Raw genomic sequence first — 12,034 nt, forward strand, 5'->3', positions numbered from 1 at the left:
GATTTATACGAGAAATATATATCAATAATATACTTTCTTTACTATTTTAGTTTTTTAAATATTATAAAATTATTAGAGTCTTACTTCTTAATAAGTTTTAACCATATAGAAAATTATGTATTGAAAAAATGTATTTAAGAATTAAAGATAAACGTTTATATATGGATTATTTTAAATTTTTGAACAACGATTATAAAACTACTCTAAAATGATTTAAAAAATAGATCTTAGTTAAAATTGATGTATAAAAATAATGGTGATAATCGCAATTGATATAAAAAAAGTAATATTTTACACTGATTGTAATTATAATTGATAAATAAGTTAACTTTTATTTTAAGATATGTATTTCACTTTTTTCATTTTTCCCATTAAACAAAAACTAATTTGGAACTGAACTTTACAATATCTCATCCTATTATGATCACCACATGCACAATAAAAAAATCAAATGCAAAAATTAATTTGATCGTATATATTACCTTTTTCATTCAAGTGTGATGTGTCTCTTTTATTTTTATCTAATTATAATATAACAATATGGCCACTTACATTTATCAGATAAAAAAAGTTAAATAATTATTTTTAAACCAATATAATAGCAATTATTTCTTAGACTAACCATAATGTCTTCAAGATTTTAAGTAGGAAAAAATATACCTAGTTCAAAGCTGTGAAAAATGTATAGAGAAAACATGGTAAGACAAGGTCAGGAGTAGTGCAAAAATTAAATAAAGGTGACTATATAAAAGACATCCTGTTAAACTATTTATTCTATTCTATAAAAATTGAAGTATTCTTGAAATAATCCTTATTTATATATTTTATTTATTTTGTATTGATAAAGAAAAAATATGTGAGGAAGAAAAAGATGAACTAATGACAACACATTAGTTTCTGATTGGGATTCTTTGGTTTGTATAAAGATGATCTCATTAAATACTCTTAATAGATGTAGGCTTGAATGTCTTAAGTGATTTTCCGTATAAACATATATGAAAGTATGTTTAGTGGGAGAAGTTAAAGATTGTGTTTATGTATAAGGGTTTAGGGATGGACAACCCCTAAAAGTGGTTTATATTTAATTTATTTTTTATTGTCGATAAAAAAAAAAACTAATTTCATTAGAAGAAAGAGAAGATAAAATAGTAACATAGTGAATTCAAATTACAATAAAATTATTAATAAAAACCAATTTTAAAGACAAAAAATAATTAGTTACTATATTGACTAAATTAGATACTATTTCAGAGACTAAAAAAATTATTGGTTTCTAAATTAGTTTTTATTATTGTTAAATAGTTTTTAAATTGGTATTTAATTAGTTACCAATTTTTTTTCTACCAAATTTAGAATATAAATAATTTGTAGATAAAATTTTGGTAGTTAATTAGATACTAATTTAGAAACTATTTATTAATAATAAAAATTAATTTAGAAACTAATAATATTTTTAGTATATAAAATTGATTTTTATTTAATAACTTTTTAGTAGTGATAATAATATGAATTTTAAAAGAAATTTAGGTAAATAAAAAAAGTACCTAAATTAATGTATGGAAGACAAATAATTTGACATAAACAAACTTTATCTTAATATTTTATTTTATCAACAAAATAAATAAAATAAAAAGAGAAACTTCATAAATATTTCACTCTTATACACAAAAATCAAACTATTAAACATCAATTATAAAAAAAAATCAAACTATTAAACATCAGTTATAATCACAAACCAAATATATATAAAAAAAAAACACATGCATAAAAAAAATAAGGTAAAACCATAACAAAACACTAAAACATGTGTTTAGCATGAATAATGTAATATAAGAAAAAAAGATGATGAGTAGTGAAGAGGTTATGTACTTTATGGATGAGCATGAAGAAGTTAGAGAAAGAGAGACAGCTGCACATGATAATGGGCCACCTATCCCATGCTAGCTACCCAATTCTCAGCCCAAAGGTACAAATTCTTTCATATAAATTATCAACTCATCTTTTGCCACATAATAAAGACAACAACAACCCTATAATTGTGATACATCTTCATTCATCACCACCAACACACAATAAAAGAACATTTTAATTATTTATTTATTTATTTTTAAATAAGTTGTTCACATTTTTTTTATTAAATAATTTTATGAAAACCAATTGATATTAAGTGATTTTTCCTTATCAACCCATATATACTACAAGAAAATCATGAAATAAAAATCAAATTTTAGATACCAAAATAATTAGTTGTAATATTAACTAAATTAAAGACCATTTTAGAAACTAAATAAAAAAATGGTTTTCAAATTAGTGTCTATTATTGTTAAATAGTTTTTAAATTGGTATCTAATTAGCAACCAAAGTTTTAGAAACCAAATTTAGAAACTAAATAATTGGTAGTTAAAACTTTGGTTGCTAATTAGATACCAATTTAGAAACTATTTAACAATAATAGAAACTAATTTAGAAACCAATTTTTTTATTTAGTTTCTAAAGTGGTTTCTAATTTAGTTATTATTGTAACTAATTATTTTGTTATCTAAAAATTGGTTTCTATTTCATGATTTTCTTGTAGTGATAAATCACTTTAATAATTGAGATAAACCACATGCGACTATTCTCTTCTCCATATTGTAATTATTGTCTTCATCCGTTATACATAATTCATGCAAAACTTATATAAAACATGAGATAACTAATAGTTTCCATGTATCAGCAACACAACATGAGAAAAGTTTATATTTAAAAATATCATATAAAAAATACAAAATAAATAAAGAACCATATGATAAAGGTAGCTTGTGAGAATTCATTTAAACATTAAAAACAGGAATATTTTTAATTAAATCAATAACAATTATTATCTATATGTATTAATTAGTATATAATTTTCTTAGTGTTTGATAATTTTTCCATAGTTCCAACTATATAAATCGAACTATTTGAATTTGAATGTATTAATTAAATTATGCATTAACAGTAATTAAATTATATGAAAATTAGATAATATAAATGTGAATGGTGACACATGCTTTAATTAAAATCTACAGTAAAATGCACACGAGATACTATAAATAAATATAATAATAATCATTATCACAACATTTATCTTATACAATTATATTTGGATAATGTTTTGTAAGTGTCTTCTTAAGTAAGAACTAAAATCTTTCAAATTGTTTAATACTATATCAATCTTTCGGACAAAAACAATAACTATGTAAACACACAATTTGTTTTATTTCTTTTTAATGAGTCATTTGTTTGGCATTATTATGTAATATCAGAATAAAATGATTGAGACATGATGTACTCCTTTGGCAAATTTATTTGACTACTAAAAACACTAATTTGCTTCAACCATTTGATCGAATATGCACCAAATAATAGTGTTTATTGTACCTATTTTGTTTATTAGTTATCTAAGTTCCATCAAACATTTATTTAATTTTAAAAAAATATCTCTCTTAATATTTCGTATGGTCACCACAGATTAGACAGAGATTCGATCTTTATCAAAATGTTCGTTTAGCTACAAACATGGATCCCACTCAAGTTCATTTTTGGGAATATAGATATTTAAGGGATGAAATATTGGTTGATTTCATCCAATAAAATGCACCCACACATCTAAACCTAATTTAATTTTTTTATATTCCAACCTAATTTCATTTTCATCTCCTATCAAACTTTGTTTCTACTTTTGGTAAACATTGGAATAATTATCTTACAAGTTAATGATATGAAAAATAATATTCCTTCTACTTCTCCAAAGAAATGCATTACACAAACATTTAAATAATAATAATAATAATAATAATATTATTATTATTTTTTGAATTTAGCTAGACAACATGAGAATAAAACATAGTATATCAAAACTCAATTAATTACCTAATTTTTGTTTTATTAATATCCTAATTAAATGGAAAACTTGAAAATCACGGGTTTACAAATTGTTTACCTTTACATTTTTTTTTTCTTTTCTTTTCAGTAAAAATTGAAATGAATTAATTCTTCGTGTTATGTATCAGTCAAAATGTGAATATTATAGGTATATTAGGCATATACCTATAACATGTGGTTAGGGTTTGCTTTTCACACACTCATGTAAGTGTGACACATTATTTGTTAAAAACAATTAATTTATTGAATATTGAGAAATTAATATCTAATTCTTAGTTAGAAAATATTCCAAGAAAGAAAGTTTTTTCTAGATAAGATAGAATATATTCATGAAAAAAGGCATTCCTTATCCAAAATAGTTTTTTTTTGCATAAAATACTTTTTAGGTTACAATAAAAATAGTTTAAAATTATCTCTCATCCAAATATGACCATATATCACTTTCAAGATATGTTAAATCACATTCACTGAAAAATACTATTTTAGGATTTATTTTATAGGTATAATCTTCTAAAGACAGTCCTATTCAAAATATGATATATATTCCTATATTTCTAAAATTATCCTAAGAGTGATTGGTACCTTTGAGTTAGATTTAGATTTTACTTTTTAATATTACATATTTTGTTTGAACAAGATTTATTAGATCTATAGTGTCATTTAGTACAAAATTGTCATTATAAAACTATCTACAAAATATCTAATTTCACATTTAAAATGTCCAATTCTTAATAAATAAGAAAATATATATTAAATTTTTTATAATATTATATTAAAATATATGAATAAGGACAAATCTAAATTGAGTTAAGAATTAATTTTTCTTTTAACATTCTTACATAGTTCAAATTACATAGTTCAAATTATAACTAATGGATTTTATCAGTAATAAAAAATAAATAAATGGGAATCACTTTAGGGGTGATCCAACCCTTTTACAAGAACACGTATATTTGACACTCAAAACAGCCGGACAAAGTCCAATCAATCAAACGCTAACTAGCTTTACCAAATCAACCGTATATACAAGCCAAAAATTCAAAATTTAAAAGGGGTAGGAAACCTAAACTACACGGTTGCGGAAATCCAAGATGCATATTAACTTAAACCAATTTAAAAATTGAGTTAGTCTATCCAACTATTTATTTCATATTGATCTAATTTGTTTTAAGTTTTATAGTTTTGGGTATTATAAATCTACATGTTGATTTATGAATATTCCTGAATACTGTCACCAGCAACTGGATAAAATGATTTTTTGAAGAACCTGTTTTCCACAAAATATTTTTTCCATTAAATACACACTTACTTCTTCCTCTTCAAAGATTCTGTGCAATTGCATTCCAACGAATATGCCACAATTTGGAAGAATAAAATGTTAAGTAGCACTCACCCATAACACATTTTTCACTTACTACATGAAAATATATAATAATATGGTTTGTAGTTTCGAATTATAAATGACAAAAAGGAAAGTAGATGTCAAAATCATTCTGCATAACCTTTCTTTTTCCATGGTTCTACATTATTCCATTTGATTCTTATATGCAAATTTTAGAAAGTAAATTTTACTTGATTCCTCCTTCCACCACCATCCGTCATTGATTTGATTTTATATCTTATCTTATTCAAGTTTCTTCCCACAATTTTCACTAAATTATTTCATTCAAACAATTTTCTTCACCACTTTAAATTTTACTCGTGAATGACATCCACTCATTCACCCATCTTATACATTTTTTTTAAGAATAAAATAGTGTTAATTATTCATATATATTTTTTAGTATAATAAGGAAACAAATTACAAGTCTTAGTAAACAATTTTTAATTCGTTAATTTTGTTTGAACTCGGTTAATGGCTGTGATTTGAAGAATTATTGGGATAATCATATTTTTACTAACATTTTGTTTATGATGATTATGTAACATTGTTGAATATGTAATATAAAGAAAAGATAAGTGGTTATCTACACATAATGCACAAATTAAAAGAATATATGAACATAAAGTCTTTGAAAGTTTTTCAAACGCTATGTAGAGAGTTCAATGTGGGGTTGATTTGAGGGCTTAGATTTCTATTGTAATAAGATAATAATTACAACAAAAATGGAGCAATTATGAATGACAAGATCTAATATCCATGATATAAATTCTTTTAATGGTTCATTGCATACAAGATGATCAATCCTTGAATCAAAGTATTTAAAAGATTAGTATTAACGAAAATCATGAAATAGAAACTAATTTTATAGACAAAAAATAATTAGTTACTATAGTGATTAAATTAGAGACTATTTTAGAGACTAAAAATATTTTTGGTTTCTAAATTAGTTTCTATTATTGTTAAATGGTTTCTAAATTGGTATTTTGCTACCAAATTTAGAAAAAAAAAGTTTCTAAAATGGTCTCTAATTTAGTTACTATAACTAATCATTTTTTTATCTCTAAAATTAGTTTATATTTCATGATTTTCTTGTAGTAGAAGTACAATCACTATATTAAAATTGATGTATAAGTGTCTTTTAAGATTTCGCAAAATTATTATAAGTTAGATTATTTTTAAAACACTTCAAGATTTTAATTCATTATCTCACATGCATATTATTATGTCTCGTTTATTACTAAATTTCACTTTTATTTTTTCAAGGTGACTATGAAAAATTTATTGTTCTTATAGATTTCACAAGACATATTGGAGGTTGGTATGTTTAATCATCTATTTGGTATTGACATTTTCTATGATGTTGTAGGAGGAATTGACAAAAGAACACAAATTTATGTTCTAAGATCAACAAGTGAAAAATTCAAACTTTCTTTGTCTTATTCTTCAAATTCCTTCACATTTTGTGAATTCAAATAGACAAGGTATCTTGTGTAAAACTTTTTTTTTTTTAAGAAAATCAGAGTTTGAATGACATGTTAATTGCTAAAAAAAGAAGAGAAATGTTTGGTTAGGAAGTAGATGACACAATCTACGTTGAATTTTTTACTTGACCACCCATCTTCATCAATACCACTCTCCTCAAACACAAATAAGACATCCTCTTCTTGTAGTAGAATAACATGACAACAATGACAACTTGCAATATTATTATCATTTTACTCTAATGAGTAATGATTTTGTAACATACAAAATAATTTAATTTATATTCATGAAAGACATTATTACGATTTTAATATATTTTAGTTTAATATTTATTAGTAATTTGATTCCTTTTAATATTAATGGGCATGAATGTGCATTTCTTACTTAAGCAACATCACTAACTCGCTTAAATAACATCACTAACTCGCACTAAACTACCTCTCATGCTTAAAGTATTTTTTTATCGGCAATAAACAGTTAAATTAAATTGGTCCACTTAAAGAGTAGTCCAACCCTCATATACAGAAAATAAAATATAAAAGTTTCTTTCCACCTTCATATCTAAAACCCACAGATTAATCATCTACTTTATTTTCCAACACTAATAACTGAAGAATAAAACAATGCACCAACATTAAATCGAAATCTTAATATCACAAGAGAACATAAAAACACATCTCTCTTTGAATGCTTAATAATCTTTGCAAGGTATGCAATCTCACACATTCACTTCTTAAAGCTCTTTAACTAAGCTCAAAGTAATTCGAATCCAATGTTCCACTTCAAGCATATGATGGTTGCCTTAAGGGACAACAAAATGATTTTCACTTAAATGCTTGATTTTAGTTCCAAATGACTAAACTTTCTTGTCTCACTTATAATGTGTACGTAAACCCGCGTTCATTAACGAGATGCCATTCATACCAACTTGTCTTCTTCCAAACTAATATTGGTTAAGAAGACAATATCCTTTCTTAATTAGACTACTAAACAATTTCTAGCTATTCATCTCCTCACAATTTAAGAAATATAATTTTATACAATTTCTATTTATTTTTGTGACGATATTTTTAGCATCTTTATTTATAATGGAGTAATATTTTTTATCACAAAATTTTTAATTATGAATTATGTCAAAAATATTCTTATGACAAATATTTTAATATTTTATAGCAATTTTATTTTAATATTTTTCAGACCAATCCTTATAGAAGATAAATAGTGTTATAAACCTTCCTAACATATATTCAAATTATCCCCAAAAAAAACATTAAAATCCTACCAACAACAACGGACAATACACCAGTAAACACTCAATCAAAAACAAGAAATTTGCCCAACAACTAAAAAAAGTCACTTAATCAAATTCACACAAACCAGATGATGAAGCCACCAGTCAGATTAAGAAAAACGATGAGAATATTTTAAAAGTTACGAAATATCAAACCTTTAATTGTATTAGAACGAACATTTTTAATACATCAATCATACAATCTTACATTATTCTTGTGTCTCAAATCTCATTTATGTAAAAAAAAAAAAAATAGAATGTGGATGATGAATTAATCTCTCTAGAATGTGATTTTTTTTCACCTTAGTGATATTTTGTATCGGTATCAAATGATTTGTATGCAGAGATAGCATAGTACAAACATAATGAATTTTCACCTCTCTCAGTCTCTTATCTTTCAGTCGTACATTGTTTCCATGTGTTAAGAACATGTTGAATACGAAAGGCAATGACAGGATTGAGTCTTTCTTTGCAAAGGGTCTTTTTCATTTACAGATATGCTGTGACCTTCAACCCAATACAGACAAATCAAAATTTAATAGCTGAGCCATTCGCTTAAGACAGCCTTTATAAATGATGTCCCAACTTGCGACCTTCTAAGGGTTCATCTCAATACAGTACATCACCTATAGCTACACACCTACGACCTAGGATTCACCAAACACTCTTTTTCTTCTTATTATTTTTTCTTCATTTTGCAATGCATATCTTAAATTGGCAAATAATACACTCCAAGATCTGGTTTCTATATCTGGAATTATTGCTAAAGAGAAAAGAGAAGATGAAACGCTCATGCACTACAAGAAAATCATGAAATAAAAACTAATTTTAGAGATAAAAAATAATTAATTAATATAATAACTAAATTAGATACCATTTTAGAGACTAAAATTTTTGTTTATTTTTAAATTAGTTTTTATTATTGTTAAATGATTTCTACATTGGTATCTGATTAACTAACAATTATTTAGATTTTAAATTTAGTAGCAAAAACCGTGGTCACTAATTAGATACCAATTTAAAAACCATTTAACAATAATATAAACTAATTTAGAAATCAAAAAATTTTTAGTATCTAAAATGGTATCTAATTTAATCACTATAGCAATTAATTATTTTTTATCTCTAAAATTAGTTTCTATTTTATGATTTCCCTGTAGTGATGTAGGTAATGGAAAATATTAATTGACCTAGCACAATTAATTGGAATATGTTGTATGTTTTTTCTATTGACAAATAATTAAATCAATTAAAAGAAATAAAAACTGTTCTTGCTATTCTTAATTATAAAAAATAGATAACTTATACTAGAAAAGAAACATTTACTCATTATAATGAATTTTCTAAAACAGGCCAAAAGAATTAAAAAAATACGAAAACATACTTGGTCAAAACAATCATAATGAAAGAGATAGTTATTTTGTAAAAAAAACACAAAATTTCTGCAACTACACTCCACAACCGAATATAAAATAATGATATATATAATTATAATCCCAAATGTTTATTTTTGATATTTTAATTAATAATTGCAATATTTTTTTTATCAGCTAATAATTACAATATGTTTCACTTTACTAAAAGCTTGAACTCCAACAGAAACTTTAACGTTTTCACTAATTAGTTCATTAATCGAGTGCACTTGCCCTTATTAATTTATCTTACATGCAAAAACAATCTATATAGGAACTTTACCAATCTTGCACTATTTTTTTTTGGGGTGCATGAGAAGTAAGAAGAGAGAGAAAGAGAAAATAATAAGATAGAAAAACTGATAAATATGTGTAATGTAAAATAAAGACAGACAGAAAAAAAAAATGTGATGAAAGTACTATATAACAGTACTATAAATCCATATATATATATAATTATTAGGAACAACTTGTTTTGTTTGTGAATAGTAAACACTGTTTATAACCAACGGTGTTTCTAATAATGAGTATATCACATCAAATCGCCAATGAGAAGTTTGATCCCATTGTAAACCATACGTCCATTGACTGATACAGAGCCCACCTTAGCGAATCAGTGAACAATAAAATTGTGGGGTACTCACTTGGAAAATTCTGCAAAACCAAAAAAATATATGCCCTACAATATTTCATGGCCATTTTGGATCCGAACATTATAGTTGCTTTGTTTAACTAGCTTTCTTTGCTTCCATAGTCTTCCAATGCAGAAAAATTCCCATTTTCTCTTGGTCCTTCCACAAAGCAAGTGGTAGTAGTTACTCCTTCCTAGAGAATCATCTTGTCACAGTGATTTTTTTCATGAAAGGAGAAAAAGTAAACCAGAATATATTACTTGGTTAACCTCTAATAAGTGTTTCCACCTCTAAAACAATGTTTAATGCTTTAGATAGGAAAACAATGCTATTTAACATAGAGAACTAGAGGAAAAGAATAAAAAAAAGAGACAAATATAAGTTATATGATCAAAAGAAATGAGTTATAAATGTTGATGAGGTGTTTGACATGTAGAAATGTTTATATTAATCATCACTCTTTTAGATATAGAGAAATCTATATCCAAACTTTGATTGGAGACATTATGTTATGCTTGATTATGAATTCAAAAGAAGAGGTATTTGGAAAGGAATTACAGTACTTGCTCAAGCTAACTCTCCTTCTTCAGCTTGTCACTCTAATAGCTTTTTCGTACCATCAACAGACAGATTTATGATCTCCAATAGCCAAAAGTGGTGCGTGTCTAGCTGTAAAATTAATGCAGAAGTACATGCCATTAAATGGCTAACTATTTATCTAAAAAAACACTGATGGTTATGAATACTAGCTGAAATTTTGACATGTAATGAAGAACAAGGTTAATTAGCTCACAGTGAAAAAAAAAAGAGAAGTTTCCTGAACAACTTGTGTGTGTAAAACATTCATATGATCATCATCACATACAAATTATGATTTTAACTTTAGGATTACTATTGCTTACACAGTTTTAGTAATGGAAGAGTGGTGAGAAATGGAGGGTAGTGAAGGTGGATGACAGAAGCCTAGAGAGCACAAAGGAGTGAGACACAATTGCTTTCCCGTTCCATATGTTTGTGCATATCATCATCTGTGCTCTCTATCTTCTGTCAACAATCCTCTTTCCCCAAACATCCCTTCCTCACAATCACACTGTTCATAAAAAGAAAAAGAAAATCACATAAAAAAGAATAGCTAGTGAATCAGTCATATATATATATATATAAATATGTATGTATAGAGAAGAAAGAGAGAGAGATGAGGGGAGATAGAAGAAGTAAAATATATAGAGTTGGGTTGGAACATGGGAGAGTTGAGCTTCTCACCAGCCAATAGCAGCTATTTATAGGAAAAATGAAAAGGAGAAAGGTTTCAATTCACATGAGAGAGAATAGGTGAAAGAGGGCATCAAATATTCCACTAGCTAGTACCAATGACCCTTTTCCATGTACTCTCTAAAAAAAAGAAAAATCCTCAATAAAAGGACACCCTAGGTAACTTCCCAATCTATTCATTCACGTACTCACATGTAAAACCATGCATGAGAATTGGGTTGTGAAAGATTTTAATCTCTCCACCACACCCTTCTGGCTAATTCTTACATGGTTGTGGAATGGTTTTTGTGGCACAGCAATGGCGTGTTCAAAACATTTGTATACATATTGAGTGCAGTACTATGTGGTGTAGCACGGGTCCATTCTTCACTCCGTTTAGGACAGTTACTGATATGATATGCACCCATGTGCAATGAGATTTCTGTAAATCTTGTGAGATCATCATTATACACTTCCTAGTGCTACTATAACAGCAATCCAAATTCTATGCAGAGTTGTTGTGATTTCTGTGTATGTCCTTGACTTACTATCAGTGGTCTGTGGGGCCCACATTCAAATAGCCTTCGTAGGGACCTTAGCAAGTGAAACTGTCTAGTGGTTCAGAAAATTGTTCAATAGATAAGTTCATGCACAATGTTTTATTCACACCTAAATG

General features: G+C 26.1%; 1 long non-coding RNA gene across 1 annotated transcript; it reads right to left on the reverse strand.

Annotated features, from left to right (window-relative positions):
• Positions 1-9,883: 9,883 nt before the first annotated feature.
• On the reverse strand, positions 9,884-11,783 carry LOC137837972 (uncharacterized). Its single transcript, XR_011085539.1, has 2 exons — positions 11,010-11,783; positions 9,884-10,776 (listed from the first exon to the last, which is right to left on the reverse strand). It is a non-coding gene; the product is annotated as an uncharacterized lncRNA (long non-coding RNA).
• Between the last annotated feature and the right edge of the window lie 251 nt (positions 11,784-12,034).

This window comes from Phaseolus vulgaris, chromosome 4 (genome assembly GCF_000499845.2).
Source record: "Phaseolus vulgaris cultivar G19833 chromosome 4, P. vulgaris v2.0, whole genome shotgun sequence".
NCBI lineage: Eukaryota > Viridiplantae > Streptophyta > Magnoliopsida > Fabales > Fabaceae > Phaseolus > Phaseolus vulgaris.